This window comes from Benincasa hispida, chromosome 5 (genome assembly GCF_009727055.1).
Source record: "Benincasa hispida cultivar B227 chromosome 5, ASM972705v1, whole genome shotgun sequence".
In the NCBI taxonomy this organism is placed as follows: domain Eukaryota; kingdom Viridiplantae; phylum Streptophyta; class Magnoliopsida; order Cucurbitales; family Cucurbitaceae; genus Benincasa; species Benincasa hispida.
Genome location: NC_052353.1, coordinates 34,348,807 through 34,356,186, shown reverse-complemented (window position 1 = coordinate 34,356,186; position 7,380 = coordinate 34,348,807).

Genomic DNA, 7,380 nt, shown 5'->3' with positions numbered 1-7,380 from the left:
CTTTTAGGTCAAAGTTTGACTTTGACAAAATGACTATTTTGCCCTTTGACTAAAGTTAGTGGGAAAATCCAAACTTTTGTTGGATAATTCCACTAACAAGATAGTGGGCTAGGTGTTGGCTTATAGTGGAGACATTAAGCCCACTTAGATAGTGGATTCTAGGTGTTAGGTTTTTATGAATTTGTTTGATGCAATTGTTGCATGGTTTTGTTCTATAAATTGGTTTTTCAATTTGGATAGTAAAAACTTTTGTCACTTTTGCCAAAACAATTTTCAAATTGGGCTGAAAATCAAAAACCCAGACCCAATCCAAAATCTATCTTCTAATTCTATCTCTTTCTCTCTCTCGGGTTCTTCATCCATCGGGTCCCACAACCCGGTTCTGAATCCAGAGGATAGTAGGTTAGCTCTAGTGGTGGTCCGTTCATGTTCGAATGGAGATGAAAACGTTTTGGGAGCTTCAAAGGTAATTTCTTCAAAAAATCCTAATTAATTAAGTAGGGTTGCATACTAATTTCCTTTTAATTAAAAGCAATTAGAGTGTAATTAGATCCTTATTCCGCTGCATATGTCTCATGTTCCATCAACAACCTAATTCTAGGTGTTTATCCAAGTATAATATTTATATTTGGATTTAACCTACGATGTATAGGTGATAAACCACTTTTAAAACCTCACATCACTCACGTATTGCTCATAAAACTAGTTAACAACGCTCAATTATTCGACCATAATCCCCAGGTAGGAGGTATTCCGTAGACCGTCATTAAGAACCCCCAACCTTAGATAGGATTATATACTAGTTGAGTTTTTAACCATATTTTACAAGATATCGACCTATTTTAACTATTAAAACAGGTGGTTAACCTACGTGCGCATGCAACTTATTTTTGTTATGAATTTTAAATGTCTAATCCAATTTTATAATAACTTACAAAATTTTAGACATGCTAAGCATCCATAGCATACATCAAAGGCATTCAACATTTAATATAACATTTATATTAAAACAATTGAAACCCTATACATGCATACTATATATTATAACACTTTATAACATACTTTCAATGCATGTAACATGCTTCCTATAGTGGGATTTTAAATCTACATGGCATACTCTATGCACATATAAGATTTATTTAATTGTAACATCGAGTATGACATCATGCATCGAGTATTTCACAAAATACCATCGAGTATGACATCGAATACTATCGAGAATAACATCATGCATCGAGTATTTCACAAAATACTACCGAGTATGACATCAAGTACCTTCGAGTATGGTATCGTGCATCAAGTATTTCACAAAATACCATCGAGTACCATTGAGTATTTCACAAAATACCATTGAGTATGGGCATCGAGCACCATAGGATGTCATCATGCATTGGATATTTCACAAAATACCATCTAGTTGCTCATCGAGTATTGCATCGTGCATCGAGTATTGGGCAGTGGCTGAAAATCCAACTGCTCGACCTTTTTCACTTCTTTCTTCAATTACATCCTAATTACAACTCTAATGACACCAATCGAATTACAGACACTTAATCACACATTAAGGCCCATCAATGAAGAGCTAATTAAGAATTACAATATAATTGAAGAGAAAACAATGTCAAAACTTAGGAAAAACCATATTAATTCATCATCTTCATACAATTTATGAAAAACACCCACCAAACTAAAATTAAACCGAATTGAATGCTTAAATGATTCTTTGATACTAATTGTTGGAATACATAAACAAGCAGTGGAAGAAAACAGGATCGTTGAGCATTCTAATTCAACTTATGAAAAATACCTCTTGAATCACGATCTTCAGTTGTAATCTCCTTTTCCTTTGGTTGTGAACCACCATAAGGTCTTCCATACTATTTTCTTGGAGCCTTAGATTGAGTAGTGGGACTCAAAATAAGCTTGAATTAGGAGAAGTGGAGGTGAAGCACTGGTTTTTCAGCAGTGTGAAGAACACTTCTTCAAACAGATTTTTTAACAAAAATCTCTTTAAAATGCATCATCGATTTCCACTTCAATTTGGTTTATTTATTACACGACATTTAAGCAACAAACCTTCTGCATGAATTCCAGTTCAAGCTTGAGAATTTGAGCTATAAATGTAATGGATTGGTGACTAACCTACTAGGTGAAGAAGTGGGAAATTCCCACATTTCCAATTTTTCTAAATTTCCAATTTTTTATTTCGATTTTGAAACTTTTCCAAAATTAATTATTCAATTTTAATTTTTTAATTAAAATTGAGTTATTAATTTTACAAAAATGTATTCAATAATTAATTTTTCTAATAAAATTAATAATTAATAATTAGTTAAACAATATAATTAATTCTAATTAATTTAATATCAAATATCAAATTAATTAATCACCAATTTCACTATCATGAATATCTATCCATGAATTTAATATTTAAATCACATTGAAATATTAATCAATTCTCCAATTTTGTTTAATTCCAAAATTAAACGTGTAATTATATCACATATAATTACTAATTCCCTTAATTTTAATTTGAACGTTCCAAATCAACTTATCACGCTACTCTAAGGCTGATCCGTTTGTGAGCTAGTAGGGAGACCTAATGGACCCACAAATCATGGACTCTAACAATATGAGATTAATTGGCTAAACTCTTTACACCGAATTAACCCTTATTCGTTAACTATCGAGTCACTCCATTAAAACCCATAGTTGCAATCCCCTCACTGTAGATATATTGTGTCCACTCGATATAACCATGAATAGTAATTTAACCATTCACAGGTTGTTCGTAATAGCGGCTGGGTCAAATGCCTGTTTTACTTCTGAAATTACCTCTTGTTCCTTAAGTCTCACTAATCCTCTAATGAATAATTGGTTTGTGATATGATCATCAAGCCGAGTCCTTCTCGGGCCAATAAGAGGGTAAGACCCCTTATTCAAGATCCAGAGTCAGCACTTAAGGGAACAACCTCTCTACATCCCTAAAAGCGGGTAATAGTGAATTCCATCTTGTACCCTATGTCCCCAGCTATCTACCCGGTCTTACCCTTGAAAAGGGAGGCTTATTGAGCCAACGTTGTTGATGTTGGGATTGATGCCCTAAAGTCTCGTGTCCTGTAGTTTGTAAACAGTTTGTACGAACGTTTGTGTTGTATAATATGATATTTACTTCACATCTTGTTTTTGCTCAGTTGTACGTTTTATTTGCTTTACCACAAACCAATAAACATTAAATTCCTGGTTATCTGTATGTAACTTAAGCATGTATGTGGTGACATACAAGTGGATCATGTCTTGAGTGATAACCAAAATGTTCTGTAGTATATGGATATAGTAGGGAATTCTTATCCTGGTAATGCTACGGATGCGTCCCACTTTGTGGAATGGTCACAAGTGTTCTTATATTTATCTGTCTATTTATTTGAGTAAGTCTTCTTGTATTTTGTATCACTTCAATAATAAAAAATAAGTCTTTATCATGGTTTTTTCTCCCTAGTTTTAGGGTTTTCCACTTAAACCATTGGTGTTTCTCTTTTCTTTCATCTTTTATTTTCATCATTAAGCAAAATACAAAAGGAGCATTGAAATCACATGAAATATTGGACTCATAAAATTTGCTAACAAAAGCCAAAATAATAGTAACAATGATAAACAACCACAACTAGAAGCTACCGACATAAGCTACACCAATCGGCTCCGCCCTGTTCCCCGTTCTCGCCTCGATTAGTTTTTATATATTTATTTAGTATAGTTATCTAATGTTATATTATTATTATTATTATATAAATATTACATTTAAATTTCAAATTTGATTATTTATCAGGAAAGATAATGAATATGTTTAAATTTAGATTATATATATGTGAATAATTTGATATTTATTTCTTTTTACTAAAAAAATAATTAGCTTTTTTAGGTCAAAATTTGAGTAATTTATCTTAAATTCACATTGTCATATAAAACAAACCATAATAAACAATTTAGTGAAAATTTGCTCACATTAGTAATTTAAATTAATTGACTTTTTACAAAAAAAAGTAACACAGAAAAATTCCCCACGGGAACTCGATCCCCATGGGGAATTTCACGGGATGGGAATGGCATCCTGGCCCTACCCCGCCCGTGGACATCTCTATGTGAATCTCATTGGTGTGATTTAAGAACCGAAATAATAATTTAAAAAGAAAAATAAAACTAGTAAGACAAATCAAGGACAATGACAAACCCAAATGCAACTAAACTTAGGATTGAGGCCCTTAGATGATCATAAGGAAATGTTAAGGCAACAGGCAGTGGGAGGAGCAGAAAAACTCACCAAGCTATGAATGTTGAAGTTAAATTTGGCATAGTTGTAGTGTAGCTTCTTGGTAACTGATTGTTGAATGACCAAGGTTATAAGCCTACAATCATTCACATTACATGCAGATAAAGCAATGCCAACACTGTCACTCATTTTCAGGAAACTCTGAATATCTTGTTTTTGGCAACAATATTCAGTCACTCAATTATATGGCACAATCTCTATCTCATTATATAAACATATTTTTTTTCATAGAATAAAAAAAAAAAAAAAAGAGAAACATATGAGAAACAGAAAATCAAATCAATTAGGGAAAGAAATTCTTACCCTTCAGAAGCAAACTCTTAAAACAACCAATCCCAATGGTTAAAAGCTAGAGAGACTCCTTTTTCAGGTTCACTCAACAACAATGCATATAATTTGCCTGAAGCTTTCAAGAGCCCTATTTAAAAAAAGTAATAGAGTTGTGCTTTTATCATGAGGTTACACAGAAGTATAAAGGAAAGTTCTTTATGGAAAAACTCACTAATACATGATTATGGGATAATTATCAAGATTTTTCAAGAAGCTTATTTATTATTAAGAAATTTCTGGGAGACAATTTTGGACTATTGGATCTTACACGACGTTCAAAATCAATCTATGGCCATTAGATCTTTCACATCTCTAGAACAATTGGAGCCATTGGATCATTCACATATATCAAGAACAATTTGGAGTCATTGGATTTGCTTGATGGCCAAGTTTCTTTGAGCTATAAATAGGTGAGGACCCAAGGTTGCTAAACCATCCCAAAATCCCCAACAAATGAGTGAGATAAAATAGAGAGTTTCTTCCTTGAACCCCGCCATCTTAACCTCGGCTAAGTCCGGGAAGCCGCTAACTGCTATGATTCTTGCTCAAAAAACATACCGAAGGCGTTCGAGTTATTGGCTCGTCCAACCCGACACACCGGGCACTATGCACATTAGAGCTCCACTGAGCTCGAGCTCAGCCAAAAATTCTAAAAACCTTCTCGGTGCAAAATCTTTGTCATGTCCTAAAAAGATGGGCATGAAGACGAAATAAGAATAACGAGCGTGTGTGAATTGGGGAAAACTTACTCGAAATGTTCGATCAAGCATCATATCAATCTTAGAGATGCTTCTTTCTCATGTTCATTGAGAAAAAAAGTTTGTAACTCCTATTTTCATATAGTGGAATTCTTCTATCCTTCTCCGTGGTTCTTACCCTAATTTTTTTAGGGGGTTTCCACGTAAAATCACTATGTGTTATTCTCTCGTTTCTTCTTCTTCATTATTATTATCAATCTACTTTAGTTACTATTTTACTCTATTCGATCACAATCCATTTTCTCTACATATTTTAAAGTGCGTGTAGCTAATAGGAGAAGGATTAGACCAACTTTGATGAACTAAATTGTAAAACTGAAGCTACATACTATTACAAGTTATCACATAGCTTATTTCTGAGTAATCTTCTTCATATGTAGTGTGTATTATGATATATAAAACTAGAGCTCCTCTTCATTTTCTTGTTTGTACGTTTTAGAAAAGTAACCCAATTTGATGTATCAATTACTAGGTGGTTTTAGCATAGTTATACAGTGGCCACAAGGGCTTTGAAGGTTAAAACCATGACATGTTATGCAACAAAGAGAAGTGCAATCACAATTTTATTTTTCTAGCAAAAAAAGCATCAATAATCCATGTAACATATGTAAACAAGAAGATACTAAAATATTGTAATAAACATCATGCATATTTGGTATTTAACATTTAAAATTTATGAGATTGTAGTTATTAGACATGTGTTATAGATAAATTTAAGTATTTTAAATTAATAAGAAAAAATAAACAAGAACCTGACAACTCAAATTTTGAGAGTTGGGTTGGGTTTGTTGGAGACCCTATTAAAGTCTTTTGGGTTGCTAATCCAACCAAACTGAATTTTTGAGTTGATCAAAAAAAAATCTCACAATCCAATCCAATCTATGTACACTTCTATTTCATTCAATTTTCTTCTTAATTGATAGAAGGTTTGCTTTCAAATTAAAATTTGAATTTACTCTTTGTTAGTGCCTTTTCTAATTGCTTTGTTGGTTATACTTTCAATTAAGAATTTCTTCCCAATTGAGTATCGTATTTAAGTGAGAGAACCGTGGTTTAATTGAATTTAACATTTTTCTTCTTCAACTAAATACCTATAAAATATGGAACATTTTTCATTTAGGATTGTTCTCAAATATAATAAAATGAGTCAACTTATTTATAAATACAGTCAAATATCACTGTCTACCCGTGATGAACACTGATAGATACTAATACATTTATCGATGTTTATCACTCTCTATCATAGATACTGCTAAATGTCTATTAATGTCTATTATGCCTATCACAGATAGACAGTAATATTTTGTTATATTTAAAAATATTTTAGTATTTTTTTCATTTAAAACAATTACTCTTTCATTTAAACACATTTTATAAAAAGTAATAAAAATGAAAATATTCACGTACTTGATTATACTTCCTCAAAAGTATTTTTATATACAAATTTGTTTGATTTGCTATATACTAAAAATATTTCTATTAAAGCTAAATTACATAGAAGCAAGTAAGAAGGAGAAAAAGGACATATTTTATATAGTATCAATTATTTGTAGGCATTGCAAATCTACAAGTTGGACAATAATGACTAGTCTCCAACCACTTCCTTATACATTCTCCATGAAACACATGCAAGCAAGGCATTTGTAACACCAATATCCCACTTTTTCCTTCCTCCTCTCTACTAATTTCCTCCAAACAAATTACACAATCAATGCCTTCATCCTCACCTAATTTCATTATCTCTTCAATTTCCACTCTCTTTAACATATTCTTCATCGCACTATCACTCGTTGGAACCATCATTGGTGATGATTCAAATACATAAACTCTCTGAAAAGCCAACAACTCTATCGTGATTTTGAGAGGATGAATCTTTTGAAATACACTAAAATCGTTCTCTTCTTCAACTTTTCTAATCCAATGTTGTATTATTTTGTCAGCCACAAATTTAATGTTGATGAAGTC